The 24,570-nt window shown below is 33.2% G+C and overlaps 1 long non-coding RNA gene across 1 annotated transcript in view; it reads left to right on the top strand.

Moving 5' to 3' along the window:
• Window positions 1-24,570, top strand: part of LOC145293704 (uncharacterized) — a 90,994-nt gene that overhangs the window by 7,593 nt on the left and 58,831 nt on the right. Inside the window, exon 2 of the long non-coding RNA XR_013869751.1 lies at window positions 19,695-19,760. This is a non-coding gene — a long non-coding RNA (uncharacterized LOC145293704). The remainder of the gene's footprint in view (window positions 1-19,694; window positions 19,761-24,570) is intronic.

Genomic DNA, 24,570 nt, shown 5'->3' with positions numbered 1-24,570 from the left:
AAATTTGCTGAATAATTTGCTAGAGACCACAACGGTCAAATCTTTTTAACTTTGACCCCTTGGCAACCAAATTTTCGGCCAAAAACTGATTAAGAAGCTTGCCCTATGTCTGAGTACACTTTATGTAAAATTTCAAATGTTTAGACCAAAAATTGGTAGAGACTGCAAAGGTCCATGTTTTTTTTTTTTTTCCAACTTTTACCCCAATTTTGACCTCCTTAACATTTATTGTTTTGGGCTTAAATCAAATTAAAAAGATTGATCCATGTCCAAGTTTTAAGTGTTTAGATCCAAAATTTTAAGTGTTTAGACACAAAATTGGTGGAGGAGTTTGGTAGAGCTTTTAAAGGTCAAATCATTGAACTTTGACCGTTTGAAAGCCAAATTTCTTGCCAAAAACTGATTAAAAAGATTTTACTAATGTCAAATCTCGAGTCTGTAGACTGAAAATTGAGAGTAGTTTGGTAGGGAAAGACAATTTTTTTTACCCCCCCCCCCCCTTCGGTGTTCCTTAACCCCACGACACTACCACTTTTTTTTTTTTTTTTTTTTTAACACCTCTTTTCATCCTATGGGGTGGGGAGTCCTTAATACACCTCAACACACCCGGGCAACGCCTGGTAACCATGCTAATATTATATAATAGAAGATAGATAGAAGATAATAAAAATGGTTGTTATTATGACATTGAGAAATTGGAAATGTAAATTTTGATACCCTGCAACTGTTATTTCAAAAGTAATTTATTGCTAGATTTAAAGTGTATAGGTCAGTCAATAATGGTGTTACTTTGCTCCAGTGACAAAAATAGTTTTTCGATGGTGTCACTTTTCTAGCAAAAAACAAACCAACAAAAAAAAAAACTTTAAAGTGGAAATATTGAAAGAAAACTGTGACATCAATTAATCGTCTGCCATTTTTAAAAGGTTATGTGTCCTCACATATCGAATCCAGTTATAAAAAAAAAAAAAAACGATTTTTATTTCACAATTTAAAAAAAAAATTTCAATTAGTAAATTGACTTTTTTCTCTACTATTATATCAAAGGAGCATGGTCTGCAGGTCTGTGAGTTCGTTCCCTATGTACCCGAAAACAGCTGGATCAATTTTTATGAAATTTCACACTGAAGTACTTTATGTGCAGTGTTCTTAGATAGGTTTTGTGTCAGAATGTCTTTGATAAGTATCAAAAATAAAAATAATCCGATGGAAGCGATTTTGACCAAAGTTAACACCTTACACAGCCTAACATCACAAGTGCATGTTGAAAAGGTTTATTACCGCACAAGCTGAAAGGCCCAACATATAAAATCAACATTAGATTCTTTGATATGACAGGAGCATGTTTGGAATGAATGTTTTTGTTTAAATCACAATTTCACAATGATACTTGAGTTTTTCATTTTGAACTTAAATTCAAGCCATTATCACTGCACAAGCAGTAAGGCCAGGCATATAAAATCAACAGTAGGTTCTTGGATATGACAAGGACACATTCGAAATAAAATGTTTTTGTTTAGAGCACAACTAAAGCATGATACTTGACTTTTGCATTTTAAACTTTAATGCAAGCCATTATATATAAAAATAAATTTATAAAATCAACAGTAGGTTCTCTACAGTGCAATGTGGACTACAATATATTGTGAACTTAGTCACTGCAAGAGGCATGTGGAGCTTCCTCTAGGGTGCATCCCAACGGATCTCCGATTAGAGCAATCAATTAGGCAATCAATGGATTTGATTGAAAAATTGGCTATTTTATCGATTTCGATGATAATAAAAATATGGGAGTATGAAACATTTGCTAATAATCATTCAATCCTGGGCAACGTCGGGTTATCCTGCTAGTTTTATATAAATAGATAAAAAATATAATGAAATATAGCCCTTTAAAATAGCAGACGATATCTTGACATCAATTGCCCACAATTTTGGCTGAGAAATTATAAATTTACTAAAATACTTTTTTTTTTTTTATAATTCACCCTAAACAAAGGCATATTGCCACTGAAGTGAAAGGGTTACTTTGATAGAGGCCAGATTTATAAAAGAGCAATCTGAGTGAAGATTTTTGGCAGCAATATGTTTCTTCACATTTATTTATCTTACTTTCAATTTAATTCAGTAAAATTTCTCAGAAATCAAGAGGATCCCCTTCCTGAGGTTAACGATCTCTGTATGAAATACATAGATATTCAAATACTTCCTTTACATCTCAAAAACTGAGTTGATAAAGAAGTTGAGAACATAAATTTGTTATTTCTTTCTTGTGGTCTCTTTGTCTTGCTGGATTCCAGGACAAGAATTCATCTAGTCTGGTGGAATATCCATTTTCGTGATATTACTTGAGGTAACGTCACTTGGAGAAGGTGCACCATTCCTCGTAAAAACCAATGTGGATTATCTATGTCAAGAAGATCTTATTGGTGTCATGAATACTATATTATTTAGAATATTTAGTCAGGGTTTACTTGCAAGTATCCTCATGCCAGGCCGTCCTGCTAAACACTTGTACAAAGAACTACTCAAGGATAGCGCCTGTATATTGGTATTGTCAAGAAAACAGGGAGGGAGAAGAGAAGGGGTCCGAGGAAAGAAATCATTACAACAGAAAATCTTCTGGCATCTAGAGACCTCCACAGTGAAGGGGTGCGATTTTGTTGCTAATCCAGTTGGTTAAGCGTATGTATTCATTTTATTGCGAACTGTTATCCTTATCTTTATAGTTGTTGTTTCACCACGTTTCGGCCAACACATCCTCCTTCTTCAGGTGGTTAACTGCGATGGGACAGGAATGTGGAGTCTTGTAATTGTATCCCCAGTAATTACTGCCTTCCATAGTTGTTGTTGTTGTTGCCTCACCACGTTTTCACCAATTAATCATCTGGCCTGCTTTGGGTTCAGACAATGCTCACCTGAAACCGTAGTTTGACAAAGAGTGGATTTTTTATTTTTTTTTTCAATAAGGCAATGTCCTGTAATTGAACGTATTACATGATTTTGAAATACTTCAATGCGATTGGCTAGTTGTTTAGTCCATGTGGTACAATCAAGTCCATGGGATGGGATAAATTAAATAAACTTTTACTTTTTAACAGTTATCGGCTCCCTTTTTTATTTTAGAATGGTGATGTGTTTTTGAAAAGCCGACTAACCCAGCACAATTCTTGGTTTCAGTATGATCTCGTGATCACTGGAGAAAGTCAGTTTATACCTTAAATAAATGAATTGGTTGACCTGTTTGATGGGTTTACTGTGAATAGTCATGTTTACATTAAACTGTGATTCAGTTGTAGACATACATTCTGTTTTCTCTTGGTTTATTTCTAATCCTATGCAAAGGATATAAGATCAAATCTGAACCAAACAAAATGTAGGGTAAAGCTTCATTATTTAGTTTAATGGTGCTTCTCCAGAATTTCCTCCTCCACTAAAAACCAAAAATTAAGAAAATTTTGTATGATGCATATACCCATGACAGAAAGAAAATATTGTATTCTAAAAATCACATAAATTGACCAAGTAGTTTTATTTCTATAACGGAAATTATTTTTAAACATATTTGAGTTTTTCCCATGTACCTTCTCCCTCCACTTCCCCATATTAAGAATGGCTTTCTAAAATCTTGCAATTTTGAATTATTTAAAGTTATCTTTCTCCTTCCTTCAGACTGTTTGCAAGATGGCATCACAATATTGTTGCTGTTCGTTTAGCCACAAAATTAGATTTTCTTGTTTAAAGATAAAAACTACTTGATCATGTTATGTGATTTTTGGTATATGATATAATTTTTATTTCGATCACAGGTATGTACATCATAAAAATTTTTCTTTAGTTTTTTTTTTTTTTTAATATCGGGAGAATTCTAGACAGGAACCAGTTTAATTTTTGAGCTATTTAATTAGCAATAATTACATTAGAATGTTAAAAAAAAACAAAAAAACACTGAATACAATCACTGTATATGCAAGAATAATATTACTTGTACAGCAATAATGTTTTCTTTACTTCTTTTTCAAGATGTTAGGCCATAAGATAAATTGTGAATTTGATGAAAATGTTTCTGTCAAGCAGACCAGATTCAAACTTGTTGGCATTCGTTTCCCTGATATCTTTCTAGTTAGAATTCTTTCTTTGGCAAGTGCTCGTCTGAGCTCCGATCTATGGTCTACTCCCCTTGCCAAACTTTCACGAAAAACACTTGTAGATTCCATGAACAAAGCTTCTTTCTTAGAAATGCCCGCCTGTGGGTCTCTCTTCAGTTTGTCTGCTTTCCAGTTGACTACAATATGATTGTCTTCAAGTCCAATGTAAACAAGTTCTTGATGAGCCATCCACTTAAATAATCCAATTTACCAAATGTTCACTACTAACGATTACTACAATATTATCACATTAACTACCATACCATTAATACTTATCCTCGAGTGGCCTCCGGGCCTTGATAAGTGATGACTCCTATGTAAAAAAAAAAAAAAAAAGAAAAGACATCAGGTACTTACATGAAGGTTGCCAACATCCCTAAGTGAAAATGTTTTTCTGAAACAAACTGGATTTGAACCTGACTCACACAGGTTGTCAGTCCGTGTCGTTAACCACTGAGCCACCATCACCTCCTTAATGATGAATCCTTTCTCCTCCTGAAATCCTCAGATGTCCTAGCATATCAAAAAAAGCATTGTGGATACAGTCACTGTATACGCAAAAATAATATTGTTTATACAGCAATAATGTTTTGTTTATTTCTTTTCCAAGAAATTAGACCCAAAATCAAGTGTAGGTTTGATGAAAATGTTTTGTGAAATGAACTGGATTTGAACTTGATACATCCAGGTTTGCAGTGTTGTTAACCACTTAGCTACCGTCACCGCCTTGTATAATTGCTCATACAGCAATTGTATTTTTAAAAATTCTCAGGAAACATCTTTCATCGACAATAACCCTAAAATAAATAAATAGATCAATCGTAGTTGAAGGCAACTCAAAGTCTCTCCTTTTATTGATTATTTTACAGAGATGTGGGGGGGGGGGCGCCACTCTTTTCCCTGGATTACTCCACTTACCCTTGATCCTTATCTTTTAATGTTGAGTGTTTATCAAGGAAGTATAAAGTACCATATTTTGAGTCTTTGATATCAGCATCCGCCAACCGACGCTTGAACCCCAGATTCCTGGCGCATTAGTGAATGCTCTAACTATTATGCCAGATCGGCACGATTTAATTTGAATACTGATTTATTTTCGGTTTCAGAATTTTTGAAATGTGGATTGATAACTTGGATCATGCGGACTACTATTCTCAGGCTAATTGTTATTTTCACGTTTTGGTCGGTGTGACCTTCAACCTTCTTCAAGTGCATCCTTTCGAACTCTGGAATCTTTATGCTGAACTCTAGAACATATATGGAATTCCATGAACAGAGTTTTTTCCAAGAACGCCCCCACCTGTGCAGCATATTACTACAGAAATGTTTCCCTACATACTACAACATGGTCATTTTCAAGTTTGATATCAACAAATATCTGTTGAGTCGTCCTGCAAATTAATCAAACATAGTTCCCATTCCTGGTATGATTCCACCATCCAACTGTAAATTTCATCAACATTTATCCTCGAATAGCTTTTGGTCTTGATAAGTGATGTTGAATCCCTTTATGTGTGTTTTTAGTATTATTCAGACTACTATACGCATTCGTATTATTTGGATTCACAAAACTACTCTTCTCATCTTGAGTATGATTTTCACAATGTTTCAGTCAATGTAACCTTTGACCTTCTTCAGTCTGCAAGGACCCATGGCGCAGTGGTTAGAGTACTTGGAAAAATCAATTGTAAAAGTGATATTCTCCTGAAGGTTGAAGGTTCAATTCTCAGTGTAGGCAACCAAAAAATACAATTGCGAATTATTTAGGACCTCTATCCAGTCATGGCTGACGGAACAAGAGCATGCTACCCCTGTGAAGTAAATATAGGGTTCCGTTCAAAATTCCGAGTTCAACAGAAACATTCCCGAGTTTGACAAGATACACCTGCAGAAGGTCACATTGATCGAAACGTTGTGAAAATGACACTCAAGATGAGAAGAGTAGACAGAAGAATCTAAATAATATGAATAACGAATCCTCATCTCAAAAATTCAGAAACATCATACTATTCTCATCTTGGTTGCTATTTTCATAACATTTTGGTCGATGTAACCTCAGACCTTCTTCAGGTGTATCTTGTCGAATTCAGGAATCTTCTTGTCAAATTCATGAATCTGCACAGAATTTTGAATGGAACCCTTTATTTATTTATTCCACAGGGATAACATGCTCTTGTTTCGTCAGCCATGACAAGGTAGAAATCTTTTTGCAATTGTATTCTTAGCATCACTTGAACTGAGAATTGAACCTGCAATCTCCAGAAGAATCACTTAGAACAGAATTTTTAACTAATATTGTATTAGTTACACTACAGATTGTTGGGAGTTTGACGAGATACACTTGAAGAAGGTCGGAGGTTACATCTGCTGAAATATGAAAATGATGCTCAAGGTGAGGGCATTAGTTTAGATGATCCAAATTATTTGATTTATCATTAAAAGCAGATTGGAACAGATCTTTTTTCAAAACAACGAATATAGAAAAAAATTTCTCACCAGTATGAAAATGATGAGATACTGTAAAAGGTATTAGTACCCGGATGTAAATCTTGCAAGGACGTGTAAAAGTTATTTCCCTTTCGTTGAGAACTTTTAAGTGTATTTAAAAATCTATTTAAACAAAGGATTATCTCCAGTGGATATCTCAAGTAAATGATATCTGGGTGGTCGAATGGTGACCACTAACAAAGACCTAAATCAGTCAGGGATGAAAATATTCTAGGTGATAGAAAGGGGAAGTGGTCAGAGCCAGCTTTCTGGAGGAGAAAGGATTGGAGTTGGATGTTTGAGGCTTTTTTCTGATGGCTTCTAAGCAATTGGGCTGGTGTGCTTCTCCACTTATAATCTTCAAAAAAAAATAAAAACACTTTTGTTTATATATATATATATATATATATATATATATATATATAAAACTATTACATAAATATAAAAATATTATATTTTGCTATTTTTATTGAGCACTCTTAATAACCTAGTTTTAATTCATGAGTTTTTCAATTGAATATCGATAACTTTGTGTGTGTGTGTGTGTGTGTGTGTGTGTGTATATATAAAGTGACTTTGTCTGTGTGTGGAACTGTCTCTACCAAACTACTGTGTCAAGTTTTGGACTTGAAACTTGCTATATAGGGGATTCAGATCTGTGTGGGGAGGAACAATCTCTACTAAACTACTCTATCAATTTTTGGTATACAGATTTGAAACTTGATATAAGCTAATCTGACCTGTTGAACAAATTTTTGTAGGAAAAAAAGCTGCTAAGGCATCAAAACTGAAAAATTAGAACCTGTTTGGCTAAGTTGAACTAATGTGTATCCTCTATATTGTAATAAGCGTGTAGCTTTAGTTCAGATCGTTGTGAATAATGCTAGAGTGCTAAATGTTTTGGGTTAGATTTTAGCTGATTGCACTCAAGTCATGTATGGTTTTTAACTTTAGAATTCATTAGCAGTTCAGCCTAAAACTGATTAAAATGCTCGCATGTCTAAATATCTGTTATGTATAAATTTTAAATGTTTAGACCCAAAATTGGCTGAATAGTTTGCTAGACACCGCAAAGGTCAAATCTTTTGAACTTTGACACCTTGGCAGCTCAAACTTTTGACCCAAACCGATTCAAAAACTTGCCCTATCTCTGAATATTCTTTATGTAAAATTTCAAATGTTTAGACCAGAAATTGGCTGAGTAATTTGCTAGAGACCACAGAGGTCAATTTTTTAAAAACTTTGACCCCTTAACATTTATTTTCTTTTTTTTGGCTCAAGTCAAATTAAAAAGTTTGATGCATGTCCAAGGAACCTATATCTAAAATTTCAAGTGTTTATAGCGGAAATTGACACAGGAGTTTGGTAGAGTTTTCAAAGGTCAAATCATTGAACTTTGACCTCTTGACAGTCAAATTTCTGGCTGAAAACTGATTAAAAAGATTTTCCCAAATCTCAATACTCCTTATGTCAAATCTCGCGTCTCTAGACCGAAAATTGACAGAGTTATTTGGTAGGGAAATGTACACACACACACACACACACACACACACACACATTTTCACTTTTATAGATATATAGATAAGTTAAAACACAAAACCTTATTTAGTTAGGTATAGGACGTTTTTTTAGAGGCGGCAGACTTTAAATTGACAACTTTATTTTCTTTAATTGCAGATTTGGTAACTGTTAGTTATTTTGAGTTCAGCTTGGTTTGGCAATTCATCATGAAGAGATTGACAGCCGAGCAGCATTTACAAATTGCAAATGATACGATCAATTTACTGAGAGAAACGTTTGATGAATGAATAATTTCACGGAATGGACCTGTCAACTAGTGCGATTTAACCCCATTAGATTATTTTGTTTGGGGATATGTAAAGTCCACTGTCCACATAAACCAGACATAATAGACCACTTGATAAACAATACTTGACACATTATTGATGAAATACAGGCTAATTTAATGCATAGTTTGTGAAAATCTGACTTGTAGTTTACTCTATATACACGCAAGCAGTGGAGCCATTTGCCCGAAATTGTATTTAAACTATAAATGTCGAAAATTTAATCTTTGGAATAAATCACAATTTTATATCATAAAAATATTTTTATGTAAATTATTTTCATATAGAGTTTGCGACCTCTAAAAAAAGCACTGTGTGGAAGAGTAACTTATCTTGCCTTTGGTAACATTTATTTATGGGGTCACCACTTATCAAGGCTCAGAGGTCACTCGAGGATAAAGGTTAGTAAGTGTTAGGTAGATCATGACTCATCATCTACCTAACACCATAAGTAAATAAATAAATGTTACCAAAGGCAAGATAAGTTATGGTGGAACTTGGGTATGCTTTGACTAATTAAGAGGTTGACTTAACAAGAACCACAGAGTGGAATGATAAATTTGTCGCCCTAAAGAAAACAACTCTACAAATTTATTTCAAAACTTTTATTAAAAAAATCAACTCAGGTAACTTGATTATGTAGTAGAATTGACAGCTATTCAATGTAGCCGCTTTTAGCCTCAATCACTGCCTCAATATGGGTCCAGAACTGGGAGCATGTCTTTTCCACAAGCACCGACAGGAGCTCAGTGAACACTTAATGGATGGCGGCGATCAGGCTAGCTTTGGTGTTGTGGTGATGTTCTCGACATATGACCAAGCGAAGTAGTCCAGCAGTTAAGGTTGATGGGGGGGGGAGAAGGCTACAAAGTCATAGCACTCCTTCTGAAGCCACACCTGGGTCTCTTTGGACTTGTGAGCTGGCGCCAAGTCCACACCAAACATCATATTGTTGTTTTGTTTGAAGCGGGGAAGGGGGGGGTCAGGTAAAAACCTTGGTTTTGACACTGTTTGTAAATTGTGCATACACGAACAGTTAATTTGCGTTTTCGTTTTAAAAAACTAAATTTGCAACGTCATAGCATCTGTGCTGTCGTGGTTCGATCGATAATGTGTTTGCTTACGAACTTATATTATGTATGATCATCATGCCTAGCACAGTTTTTTTTTTTTTTTTTTTTTTTTTTTTAGCTCACAAAATGGTTTTGCTTCTGGCTGATAGCACCAAAGTCCTGTTTTTTTTTTTTTTAATTTAATTTTTTTTTATTTAACTGTATTCAATGACCGGGCAATGCTGAGTGACCCCCCCCCTCGATCCCCACCCTGCTAGTAATATATAATTAATGTGAAAGAGTGAAACACAGACACAGACACTGAGTTGCGTAATTTAATAAAGCCAGTGTCCCTAATGATGCTAAGATCCACACAAAAAGCAAATGGTTGTTACCATCTCTCCTCCATATGTAGTTACCAGGGGAAATCACATCTTGGTTACTTCCTGTTATCAGGGGAGATAACTCCACGAGTATTTCCTGGTATCAGAAACAAATGGCTCTTTTACCTATACAACCGGAAGTTAAAGAAAACTTAATCATCAAAATTAATTTGCATCTTCACCAGTTGAGAAACGCTGGTATAAATATTACCCACAAAATTCATCCTCTTTTTCTTTTTTGTATTTATGTATCACCATTTATCAAATCTAAAGGCTACTCGAGGATAAGACTTAATGAGATAGATAGATTGCTGATTGAAAGATGAAGAATATTATGAGAGGATTGAAAATAATGAATGGAATGAACAAAATTTTATTATTTATGGAGACAGTTTATAGCAAACATGGGATTTGAAGACGACCATGTTGTAGTCAGCAGGAAAGCACTGACTGAGGAGAGAATAAGTGCAGCACCAGAACAGATACTACACTTTGTAAAATTTTTTCATTTTAGAAAATGTTACAATAAACATAAAATAATAATAAACATATAGACACAAGGCCATTCAAAAAGCACCAGAACAGATACTGCACTATATTGCTAGCCAAAAAAGGCTATAGAATCTTTGTTTAATCACTTGTTTTTGTCAAAAAAGATGACTAATTTGCTCATAATTGGTATTTATGCAAATTTCATATTTAATTTTTTTTTTTTTTAACACAAAAAGAGTACAATGAGTAGGAAGAACAAAATATATTGTTTTTTTGACTGATTTCCCAATTCTAACGTAATTTTTGTCGGCAATAGTGACGATTAAGAGAAAATCTAATCGCATAATAGAATTTTTAAAAAATCTTTCACGCCAATAAATTACCGGCTGAGATGGAATATTAAAAGATTTGGTACTTCTGTAGATTGGTGATTTTTTTTTTTTTTAGACAAACACATTTCAGGTGAAAACATTATGTGTCATCTCGAAATTCCAAAAATTACGGAAAAATGGTCCAGTAGAAAAAAATTACAAGTAAAAATAGAATCAAATTAACGAGTTGACTTAAATTCAGGGTCCGCCATTTTTAAACACATAAATTAAAAATGTATTTTTGGATGATTTTTTAAATTTTTTTAATACATCTAGTACATTTATTGAACCATTTTTCGTAATTTTTGGAACTTATACTAATTTCGACATGACACATATGTAATAATGCTTTCACCTGAAATCCGTTCTTTTAAAAGATCACCAACCTATACAAGCACTAGCAGTGTCAGAAATTTCGTGAAAACTATTGAATAATTCCACCCGCTATCTTTCGAAGCTTATAACTCCTCGAAAAATGTAATTCAAGCCCTAATTTTTTTTTTTAATTAAAGGAGCAAGGACCAAGGTTTCATTTAAAAAAAAAAAAAAAAAAAAAAAAAAAAAAAACAACGTGGATTTTAAAAAAAAAAAGGTTTTCAACTTCGGACTTTACAGGTAAATTTCTAAAAAAAACACTGCTTTTTTTTTTGTTTTAAATTTGAATATATTATTTATTGATCTTTTATCTTCAATTTGTGATATATAAAACTTTGGTACATAAATTAATTATTTACTTTTTAATAGACATTTGAAAAGGGGGGGCGTGAATTAAAAAAAAACGTTTGTCTAAAATATTATATTCGATTTATTGGAAAGAACATAAAATTTCACACTGACCCTGAAAATATTGTAAAAATAGAATCAATAGAAAAATTTTGATAGATTTTTAAAGTTTAAAAATGGAAAAATACTGCACTCGTAACATTCAATTAATTTCATTACTATTTTTTTTTTAAATTTCTATTACTTTTTATACAACTTTAATAGTTTATTTTGGAAGTATAATCCATAAAGAAAATAAACAACCCACCTTTAAAAGAGAAATTACGAGTTTTTTTATATTTTATTTGCAGTTAGGGGTGTCAAAAATTCCTAAAAAATTCTGATACACCTATACAAGCACCGATATATTTTCCATATTTAGAAGTTTGTTAATTATTTATTTCTTTTGTTCAAACTATTACAAGAATTCCGCTTTACCACCCCCCCTTCCTTCTAAGTTGGTAGGGAGGGGGAACCTTTTCTGCTTGCCTCTGAATACTAAAACTCCATTATAATTACCCCCCTCCCACACACCCACACACATTTTCTGTCCCCTACATCACTTTAAATCTGGGCTACCCTCATTCTCTTTACTCCCTCCTCCTCTCTGTCCAGTTCCCAAGGCTTTTATTAAAGCATTGGCACTCTTTTAATGGACATTCCCCTCCTTCCTCATCTCTCTTTTCTTCCTGCAATGCTGGCCAGCACAATAAGCTTCCAAGTCCTGTCCTCTGTAGCTCCTTCCTTCTTCTCCGAAAATCTCCCTCCACCTAAGACGTTAGCCCAGTCCATATTCCATCCCCAGTGTCCAATGGTGAAGCCAATGGTCAGTGTGACATGGTAGGATGGACTCTTCTTCATCTCTTGCCCCCAACCCTCACCCGCCCCTAGTGCAGCCCTGTAGCAGCCAACACTGGTCTAGGACCCCCCAGGTCATTCTTCCTCTCCCTCATTACTAGACCCCCCTACACACACACAGAATGTCTGCTAGAAAATCATTTACACTTCTTGTGTCTTTCCTAATTTTCACCACTGTATTATGCTTCAGGGCAAATATTACAGGCAAGCTCAAATACTCGTTTACAATGGCTGATCAACTCATAGTGGATGAAAAAAAATAAAATAACCCCCCTCCTCCTCCTCCTCCTCCTCCTCCTCCTCCTCCTCCTCCAAACAGAAGTTTTTCACCACTTTTATCTCTTCCTTCACTAAAAAAACCCCACTCAACTAGCTACAAACACTATATATGATTTCCCCCCCCACTCTCTCTGTGCCTAAATCTAAACATAGATTCCATGAACAAAGCTTCTTTCCCAGAACTGCCCGCCTGTGGAACACTGTTCTGCTTTCTGGCTGAATACAACATGGTAGCCTTCAAATCCAATGTAAACAAATTCTTCTTGAGTTGTCCCTTTAAATAATCAAATTCTACCCAATTTACACCATTAATGATTACTACACTACCACCTTACATTCATTAACCCTTATCCTCGAACAGCGTTCAGGCCTTTATAAGTTAAAGAAACAATTTTATGAACAATTGATCATTATGAATTTTGTAATATATATTTTCCACGACCTAATAAATAGCATGGGCCAATGTAATTTTTTTTTTTTTTTTGTAAACTTTCCATTTAAGAGGTGCTCCCTCTCAAATTCACACATGCACCTTCTAAAACGTTTTTTCAAATCCAATGTAAACAAATTCTTGTTGAATCGTCCCCATAAATAATCAAATTCCACCCAATTTACACCATTAACAATTACTAAACTACCACCTTACATTCATGAACCATTATCCTTGAGTGGCCTTTGGGCCTTGATAAATGGTGACTTTCAAATAAAAAAAAAAAGATTAAAAATTCAAGATGTAATAACACTCAACCTTATGTCTAGAATCCTTATTTCAGTTTTGAACAAAATCCATGATTTGATCTTAATTCTAAAAAATGGTTAAAATTCAAAGAGTTTAAAGAATAAATTGAGATTCAGGAAATTTTGCTTAATTGGTGACTCGCTTATTATCCAGGTTTATGTTTGATAAGAGGTTCAAAGTTATGTAGGATAAGTAAAATTAATTCTCCAAACAGAACAACTTTACACTACTTCTATGTCTCCTTATGAAGATTAAAATTTTTTTTTTTTTTACATGGTGGTCACCACTTATCAAGGCCCGAAGGCCACTCAGGGATAAGAGTTATTGCATGTACAGTAATCAATGAGATAGTATTGTAGTAAATCGAAATATTACGATACTAAACCTTATTTCTAGAATTCTTATTCCATTTTTCATCAAAATCCATTCTTTAATTTTGATTCTAGAAAATAAAGAATAAATTGAACTCCAAGGAATTTTGCTTAACTCTGCGTTTTTCACCTGGCTGTTCCAAACATGATTAGTCCCATAGGGTGTTTATACATCCAAACAAAAAAATGTTTATAGTGTTATTATTTTGTAAAATATAGTTATCATGCTGGTTCAGAATATATCTACAGCCGCTGTTAAACAGTTTGAATCACTTGTATCTTGTTGATATTAATATTAAATAATACAATAAAAGAAACTAAGCAAAAATTAAGATATTACATTAGTTAAGCTCGTAGTTACAAGATTGAAAGAGTTATAAATTGTAAATAAAATAATAATCCAATCAAAACTTATGATAAAGAAAATACCAAAACATATTAATTCCATATTAAATATTACAGAGTAGTCTAATGATACATAATCTGTGTTTATATCTATAAATTTTCAGTCCCACTGGAAAAATACAAAAATCATGAAATCATACCTACGTTAATCAGCTGGGGAGACTGGACACTGCAGAAGGACAAAGTGACACCTACTTCCAAGGAAAACTGAGGTACAACGGGGTCATACCACATGTGCTATACCCTCACTGAGTCAGGAGAATACTGGGAGGGAGGAAAAGAAATAAGTTGGCAAGTATGAATTATGAGCACTTAAGCAAAATTGGGGTGACAAAACACCCCATTTGACTAATGCAGGATTAATAGGTCCTTCGTGACCCACTCATTACCATCCATGTTCCCTTTGACAAACGGTTCAATGCTATGTATGATGAGTAAAATTAATTCCCCGATTTGCACTACTTTTATCCCACTTTACAAAGATTAAAATCAAAATATAATGATACTAACCCTTATGTCTAGAACCCTTATTCTAGTTTTGATCAAAATATATTACATGATTTTAATTTTCAAAAATGTCTCAAATTTAAGCTTTCGAGGCTTTACGATAAAAATACAATTCAGAAAATCTTGTTTCATTGGTGTCTAATGATTATGGAATAATATTTAATGCAAATCTGAAATATTTGAATTTTCAAATAGGAGTTTGTGCTCATATTATGCCCCATTCAAAACTTTGGTTCTTGTTCAGAATTCCTCTTTTGTTTAAAAAAAAAAAAAAAAGTAAAGAAAAATCTGTATGATGTACATACCTGTGAGTAAACAAAAAAATCAGATTCCAAAAATCACATAAATTGATCAAGTAGTTTTATTTTTATAAAGAAAATCATTTTTAAGTGATTAATGGCATTCTTGCTAGTTTGAATTATTGAGTTATCTCCCTTTGTTTTTTGTTTTTTTAAGATTGTTTTCAAAATGGTGGACAAGATGTGCACATTTTTTCGACTACTGCTGCTAATCTCTTCGCAAGCCAGCCATCCTTCGCTGCTGATGATATTTTTCCACACACTCATATGCACTATGTTACACAATTAATCCCAAAGAAAAGAATAATTTCTTTGCAAATTTTTTTATATCATTCATCCAGGGCAATGCTGATCAAAAATATACTAACTTTGACGTTCTTTGTTTTGTAGTTTTTTTTTCTCTTTTAGATGAACTTGCAAACTGCCCTTTTATATAATAGAAAATCACACAAAATACATGCTAAAATATTCCTTAACTAGTAGGTGGTGCCCGACATTGCTCGGTTGTAAAATATGCTAAAATATATTTTAATTCATGCAGATTACATATTTATTATTACAGAGCCAATTCTCTGTTGAATATTATATTGTACCTAATATATAGTGGTAATCTCAAAAGTTAAAAAAAGAAATGAATTTAGTGCCCTCAGCTAGAATCGAAACCAAAAGATTTAGTGCCTCAGTTGCATTTCCTACTGCATGAGCTATCGACAGAAAGATTTAAAATGAAACCACTTCAAGTTATGAATGAATTTGTGCATGCGCAAAACTAATAAAATTATGTCAGCAAGTTGAAATGAACATTTGCATTTCAACTTGCCGACATTTTTGTACACATTATCCATCCAAACAAAGATTTTATTTGTTAAAAACCATCCTTGGTGTATGATTACTATTCCTTGTTAACTACTGGTCACATAACACTGAAATTTTTATTACTTTTACGCTCTCTCACCTATCACTCTCGCTTCTGTCACTTTCTCTCTCTCTCTATTATCAGTCAAAGGTGATGGACAAGAAAGAAAAAGATTGGAATAGTTCATTATAAATAAAAAGGGGGGTACTGGTAATTGATCCATGCTGAAACTGACTTTTCATTAAGATTTTATGACAGTTTATAAACTGAGACATCTGCCTACAAGTAGTATGCTTTTCTCTAAACAATTTTTTGTAAGTAAAAGGAAAATACTCGAGCTGAGATCGAAAGCAAAATCTAAAGACAGTGAGCCAAATATGATAACCATTAGGCCAACTTGACATGATGTTTAAAAAGTGTTTTCAAACCTACTTATTCTTAACATAATGTGAACGATTCGTCCATGCGCAGTCGTGAAGCAGTTGACAAACAGATAAAAATCCGACCCTCCTCTCCTGCCAAGTACCAATTTTTAAATTTTGACCCTTTAGCAGCCTTTTTTTTTTCAAATGAAACCCAATTAAAAACTTTTCTACATACCTGAATACCCTTTATACTAAATTTCAAGTCTGTAGATCAAAAATTTGCTGAGTATATAGGTTGAGAAGTGTCCTCACACACGCACACATTCTCACTTTTATAAATATATAGATTGGTTTATTATTAATTGGAAAATGCAGACAGAGCTGCTCAGGCCTTTTTTATTTAGGCCAGAATAAGCTTATCCTAGTACGCTGGCTTCTCAAAACCACACTTGACCTTGTGTCTAACCTTTTCGCAAGGAGGTAAACAATATCTTTGACTTTATTTAATTTCTGCCAATGTATGTTCAAAAAAAGGTTAACATGTTTAAATGTCATTTGAGTTGAATTCCTTACAAATGTTGGTGTTGTATATCTTTTACATATGTTATTTAATGCTTGCAAGAGTTTTTTTTTTCTTTTTCTTTGTGACATCAAAGACTTTTCAAAGATTGAAATAAATAGCAAATGTATTTGTTAAATTTATTATTTTGATATTTAAAAAAAAAAAAAAAAAAAAAAATTTTCTGCTGTACCAGTTTTATTTATTTATTTATTTATGTTGGATGTGGGTGTTGTTTCTTGAATAAAATAATTTCAAATAAATGAATTTAATTAATTAAATGTGTCAACTTGATATTTTTCAAATTTTTTCTTCTGTTTGTACCAGTTTTGGAGCGTGTGGGTGGGGATGTTTTCTTGAATAAAATAGTTTATATTCCTTGCAAAGTGGCTGATTGCTATGCATCCTGCATGGTACAATGCATCAATTTGTTTTTTTTTTTAAACAGCAAAATTTTACCTAATATATCTCAATTTACCTATATATCTCAAGGATGCACACCAAGTTTTCCTAAAAATATGATAAATTGCAATGCAGAAAACATAGCAAGGGTTTTATTTTATTTCATTTTTTTTTTCTTTGCCCTCCCCTCATTATTTGAAGCTAACTATAAAAAAAAAAGTTAAGCTACCCACCATTTTCTTTGTAATGGATGTTCTTAAGGTGGACAGTTCTTTGAAAACTACATTTTAAAATTCTGATTCCACGGGAGGTGGGAGTGTAACCTGGCTACCGTCACAGCTATAAGGCTTTTTTCTCTGTTTTAGCAAAAGGCATTTATTACAATTACTTTCCATTTCGTCTGCCATGAGATTAACAACACCCTACATCTCAGCTTAAAAGTCTCTCCCACCATCATGGCGCCACACGTCCATTTCACCCAGTGCTCCTCCACACACTGACCATTTCTCATCTTCAATTTTACATGTCCATCTTTTTCAGCACACACACATTGCTTCTGTCTGCTGACCACATGCTGTCCTTTTTTTTCTTTCCACACAGAGTTCCTAATTTGCATATGGGATTTTTTGGCTACTGCTGCTAATATCTTTACAAGTTAGCTATCCTACAGCTGTTACTGATATTCGCACATGCGCTCATACACATTCTGTTACATTTAAACTGTTATTAGAGAAAAACAAAAAAAAATTATATTATATTTCTCTTCGTCTGTCTGTTCTACTTTTTCTCAGAAACTACAAGAACGATCTGCTTGTAATTTTGTATAGACCTTTATGATAAAGTTCAACGAACTAAGTATTATCATATCCATTCAATGCACTGTTAGGGATTAATAGGGATTAGTTACCACAATTGCACATTTATTGTAGAAGTTTGAGGAGGATGTAGTGTGTAATGTAAATGGTTGTGTTTGAAGGCTATGACAATGCAGTTTGGTAGAAAAACATGATACAAGGTTAAAGATTTCAATAATTTTTTGATTACTTATTTACTAGAGTAATGTGTCAAACCATGATGATATTGGTAGTTTTATGTATTTGAATTTTCGAGATATATCTCATCTTCAGAAAAAAAAACAAATAGAAACTGCACAATTACATTATTCTAGCCTTTAAACACAAACACATACTTTTATATCATACTAGTAAATTTTATTTTTGCTAAAATCGTATCATTTAAAATTATCTCTTCAATGCTACTCTTATTAAAATAAGTATCTTTTTTTTTTTTTAAATTATTGGAGCAACAAATGTTATAACAGTTAAAAATGGCAAAATTATAAATGGTAATAAAGTTCTGAATTTTTTAGATGAGGGCTGATTGTTTATATTACTTGTCTGAGGATGGCTGAAGGACAATCAGACCGAAACGTTGCACAAATAACATTCAAGACGAGAACAATAGTCCAATCAATAAAAGTAATATATGAATGGATATTTATAATATAAATCCCACCTGTCTGTTTAAATGTATGTATGTATGTATGTCTGCTTAAAACTTTTAACAGAGGCAATGGATTTTCACCGTTTTGAAGCTCAACCCTTCGGACGACAAATATCGAAAAATTGGCTAAAAACATTTATTCCTTCACCCTTGGCTGAGCACTTTTCTGCAGAGAGGAGTTGCGTTTTTTGCCGATATTTTCGAAAGTCATCCCTCTTTTCGATTGACTAGCCTTAATTTAAACCTTTGCTACTTGCGATTTGACGATGGGTGCAACGGCAAAGAAGTTACTTTTTTTTTTTCACGTTATTTTCCTCCTTCACAGTACATCCAAACACCCGGGCAACACCAGGCATACAAAATTTTGCATTATGTGATTTTTTTTTAGCATAAAGCACTCATTCTAAAGCAACTTTTTCCCATTTTTAAGAGTGAAATATGAAGACTATTTTCTTATTAGATTTAAAAATTTTCCTCGTTTCATTTTATTCTAGAAATTGTAACAAAAAAATTTACGATATAATTTATGGATTCTGGGACTCATCAAATAAAAAAAAATATATCAGCATGCATCACCTGTTTGTAATGATGCATGTTTTTCTCTTCTTCTCATCACCCTTTCTCTCTTTTTTTCTTCTCTTACTTTTTTTCTAACTTGTTCCTCCCATCCCCTCTCTCTTATTGTTTTTCTCCTTCTCCCAATATTGTTTCTTGCTTTCTTCTACCTTCAATTAATCTCTCCTCTTTCTATTCCCCACACTCTCCTCTCACTCTTCTCCACCACTATCATCTTCTCCTCCTCTACTCTTCCCACTATTATATTCTCTTGTCTTCTTCCCCACTATTATCTCCGTTTCCTTGCCTCACTTTCCATAGAATGCTTTCCCCTCCCTCTTTCCACTATTCTCTCCTCTTCCCCCCACTTTTCATAGAATACTGACAAAACTTTTGATCCATTTTTTTTTTTTAATTTACGATTTAAATGTTTGCATTTATTTTTATTTTAAAGCCTGAAGAACCCAAAGTTAAAAGACCTCGTGGTCGTCCAAAGGGAAGCAAAAACAAAACAGTTAAAGTAAGTAGATTTTCGTTAAAAAATTCCACTCTCTCTCTCTCTCTCTCTCATGGGAAATTATTGTTATATTTTCATTACTAAAATAATGTTCTTTATATCCAGAGTATACGTGAATCTTTTATGCATTTTCTGTTTCTTTTCATGAAGAAAGAAGACACAAAGAGACATTCGCTGAGGGTTTTTATACAAGGTTTTATTTTGTGTGAAATAGCACTAATCCTATTCGTGTTTAACTGGCTTCCTCCAAAGGAGGAAGTTCCATGATATGAAATTCACATATGGTCCCCAGTTGCATGTATATCCCTATTAGAGGAGATGACGACATTAGGTTTTTGCAACGCTTGTAGAAAGGTGTCAACATCCTCCTACATACAGCGCCTGGTCTTCCCAAATTGGTCACCCATTTTAGTAATGACCAGGCTACACATTGCTTAACTTCAGTGATCTGACGGGAACCTGTGTGTCAACGGAATTATGCCATATAAAAGGTTTTATTTGGAGAGAATTTATCCAGGAGAGAAAGACTAGTATTCTCTTAGCTAATTTTTTTACTTCTCAACTTCCTAATCTAACTGAAACGAGTTATAATAAAACCACATGGTACCCCGTTCGACAACTGCCAACCTCCATATTGTTTCTGTAGTCTTCGTTTCTTGCCATGTATTCATCTCTCACATTAGTGGCTGTTGAAGGGGCGCGCATGGGTTCACAAGTATAAAAAACAAATAAAACAGAACATAAAGCCAGACGCATTTACGCCTATTGTTACGTTGCGTTCATCAGTTAGCAGATTAATTCACTTCCTCATCTCAATCTCACAAAGATTTCTTCATCTTGTCAAAGCCGCAACCTGCATTTGACTGTGTCAAACTCAAGACTGCCCCCAACTGTCATAAACTATTGCAAATTTCATGACCTAAAACTGCCCGTAAAATAGCTCTAAATATATCCGGTCCTTTTGTTCCTGTTCAGTGCCGCACCTTGATTAAAAATCCTATGTCAGCTTCCTTTTGTGTGCCTTTGTTAATGAACAACTTCCTATCAATTGTTCTGCCAATAAACCCCTTTTTGTCATACTTATTTTTGTCATTCTCTCCCATTTCCCAACACTTGGGGGGAATGTTGATAGTATCACAGAGTGACACGCACGGACAGACATATCGAAGTAATATTTGCTTTAGATTACAAAGTTTTCTACATTATTCACTGTGTCTTATTCGTATGGCTTCCATGGAGAGACTCATTTGAAAATCTCTATTTCTCTCAGCTCAAAAAATCACATCATCAGTCATATCACTGTTTTGTCTACAGCATTTGACTTTTTGCATCCTGTCTCATCTCTAGGAACAATTCTGTTTTGCAGATCTGGTTATTATGCACTAAGTGTGACCCTTGTCAAAATTCACATTAGCTCACTTAATCGCTATTGATTTGATTTTGTTGAATATGTATACATTATAAACCAGATTTTTTTGACTTTGTCTTTTCATGGATTTCTAACCGATTATTAATTTAAGCATCCCCATACTTTGACCGGATTTTATTTATGGATTATATCTGAATTCATGGACCCTTTTTTCATTTCTGAAAATATCTATATTTCTTCCTTCAGAGTTTTTTTTTTTTTTTTCATATATATATATATATATATATAATTATTTTTAAAATGTAATTATCCACTGACATGTGTTTCAGCGTCTACGACTCATCAGAGTGGCTGAATATAGCGAGATTCGAAATCGGGACCCGATATGATTTTTTGAGCACTTTACAGTGTAGACAACAAAATGAACAAGTGGTCAAAAAGCAAATATACGACAAATAAATGTTATCAAAGGCAATACAAGTTACTCTTCTGCCTATCTGGATACATTTTTGGCATTTTAACTTATTTTAAAGTGTTTATTTAGTTTGAAACCCAAGTAGTGGTGAGTCTTAAGTTAAAACAAGGAAAAATGGCTGACATGAGACTGTCATCTAATAAATATCACAGTGACATTCATTGGGTGGATTTCTACCAGTATTTTGTTTAATTTTCGGTTTTTGAGAGATTATCAAGACTCAAGATGACCCTCTCATGCCCACATTTTTTTTCTTGTTCTATGTTTATATATCACTCTACACTACTTGTGTTTCAAAGTAAATAAACATTTTAAAATAAGTTAAACACAAAAAAAAACTATCCAAGTACATAGAAAAGTAACCAATCTTGCCTTTGGTTATATTTATTTATTTTTTTATATTTATTTTTTTATTTATTTTTATTTTTTTTATTTATTTTTTTATTTTTATTTATTTTTTTTATTTTTATTTATTTATTTATTTATTTTTTTTTTTTGACACATTTCTTATTTTGTTGTTTATACTTCATAAGTGCCTAATTTGTTTTTTTTTTTAATCTTTCAAGCTTCTACATTGATACACACTGGAGAAAAAAAAAAAAAAAAACAACAGAGTGATAAACTTGTAGTCTTGTTGCCCTCCCTCCTTCCCTCCCTCCCAGCTTTCACCTTGTTTCTTACCCCTAGCCCTAACCCAAAATTCTACCTCCATGTGCTTAGGTACAACTTTTGACATGATTTGTGGGAGAGGGTTTATGGATTCAGTGGTACCCCCCCTCCCTCACCTGCACATACATGGCAGCTATTTGGCTCAACCCCTGATTGTAGGAATTGGGAGTTTGTCCTGGAGAATACCGAGATAGAGAATGTCTGTGATTTGTCCCCATCTGGGCTTTTCATTGTAGTTTTTTTTTATCTCCCACTCTTTCTCCTCATGCTCCTCCTCTTCCTATCTCATCCTCCAACCATTATCCCATAAACCAGGGGGTCTCCAAGGTTTTCCATTGGTGGAAAAGGGGGCATATTGCTAAGTTTTTAGAGTTACACAAAAAATTAAAAAAAAAAAATGATCTGAACGTGTTCACCAAAGCCTCATTCTTTTAATCAATGTCTGGAAACTTAATGAAGGCACCTCAGAATAGTATGCATTAAAGTCTACTTCATCTCCGATATTGTCTAGGTAGAGGTCTCCAAAGTTTTTAAACTCGGGAGGGGAGACTCATATTGCTGACATTTTAAAGTTACACAGAACAAATTTTTTTTTTTTAAATTATTTTTATGCTGGTTTTGCTCATTAGATTTACTTTTTAGTGAAACTGGTTCTCAAAAACCTCAATTTTTTAAATCATTTTCTGAAAAAAAAAAACAAAAAACAAAAAAAAAACGCCAAACTAGTTTCACACATTTTCATTTCTAAAATTTTTCCTGAATATTTTTTACGTTTTCAATAAAAAGTGGATTAAAGACTTTAGCGGGCCGGATCTGGCCTGCAGGCCGTAGTTTGGAAACCCCTATCCTAAACTATCCATAAAATTCTTTCGATTTACTTCAATTATTGGCTTTTCTTTTAACAAGGGTTTTTAAGGTTTATCAAATTATTAAATTAGTATTTGGGATTCTAAGCACTCATTAGGAATCTTCCTTGGTCTTTTGGCGAGGAGCAAAGTGTAGTATCTGTTTTTTTATACTACACATATAATCTTATCCCCATACTATATATATATGTTATGAAATATATATTTATGGCAATTAAGCTACCTAGAGGTTTCTGCATTTCATTCTCTAAAGGAATCGTCAGGTACAAAGATTAAAATACAAACACAATAATACTAAACCTTATGTCTAGAATCAGGATTACAATTTTAATTAAAATCCCCCCCCCAAAAAAAATTGATTCTAAAAAAAAAAAAATGTTTAAAATCTAAGGCTTAAGCTTAAGGGATCTTAAGAAATTGATATTCAAGGAATTTTGTTTAATTGGTGTTTAATGATTCCAATTTCATGGAAATGTGAAATATTTTAATTTTTAAATGTGAACAAGATTTACTCCAAATAAGCTGAAAACATTAATTGACTGTCATTACAGGACATTTTTCCTCTTTAATAAATGAAGAAATTACCATTTCTTACATAAATAATAAATATCTATAAAAGTGAAATTGTGTGTGTGTGTGTGTGTGTGTGTGTGTGTGTGTGTGTACATTTTCCTACCAAACTACTTTGTCAATTTTCAGTCTATAGACTCGAGATTTCACATAAGGGGTATTTAGATTTGAGAAACTCTTTTTAATTGATTTTCGCCCAGAAATTTGTCTGTCAAGGGGTCAAAGTTCAACAATTTGACCTTTAAAAACTCTACCAAACTCCTCTGCCAATTTTGGTTCTAAACACTTGAAATTTTAGATGTAGGTTACTTGGACATGGATCAAACTTTTAATTTGATTTGAGCCCAAAATAAATGCTAAGCAGTTAAAATTGGGTTCAAAAATTTAAAAAATTTGACCTCTCAGTCAATTTTTGGTCTAAACATTTGAAATTTTACATAAGTGTATTCAGACATAGGGCAAGTTTTTTAATTGGTTTTGGGCTGAAAATTTGGCTGCCAAGGGGTCAAAGTTCAAAAGATTTGACCTTTGCCGTCTGTAGCAAACTATTCAGCAAATTTATTTATTGAGTGTACAGTAGTCAATGGGATAATATCGTAGTAATCATTAGTAGTGGAAATTTGAGAAATTGGATTACTTAAGGGGACGGTTCATCAAGAATTTGTTTACGTTAGACTTGAAGACAACCAAATTGTAGTCAGATGATGTTTATTTTTTTCATTTTTATTTTTAATATCTTTCTGTAATTTCAACACAATATGACTAAAACATTGGGAAATTAAAAAAAAAAAAAAAATGTAAAATTCAAACAATCTTTATTTATGAAAAATAATATTTTTTAAACGTTTCCCATTTTCAGCTTTG

This window comes from Euprymna scolopes, chromosome 15, assembly GCF_053919585.1.
Source record: "Euprymna scolopes isolate OS-2025 chromosome 15, ASM5391958v1, whole genome shotgun sequence".
Lineage (NCBI taxonomy): Eukaryota > Metazoa > Mollusca > Cephalopoda > Sepiida > Sepiolidae > Euprymna > Euprymna scolopes.
The sequence above is the reverse complement of the archived record's forward strand: the minus strand, read 5'-3'. Positions and strand labels throughout refer to the sequence as shown.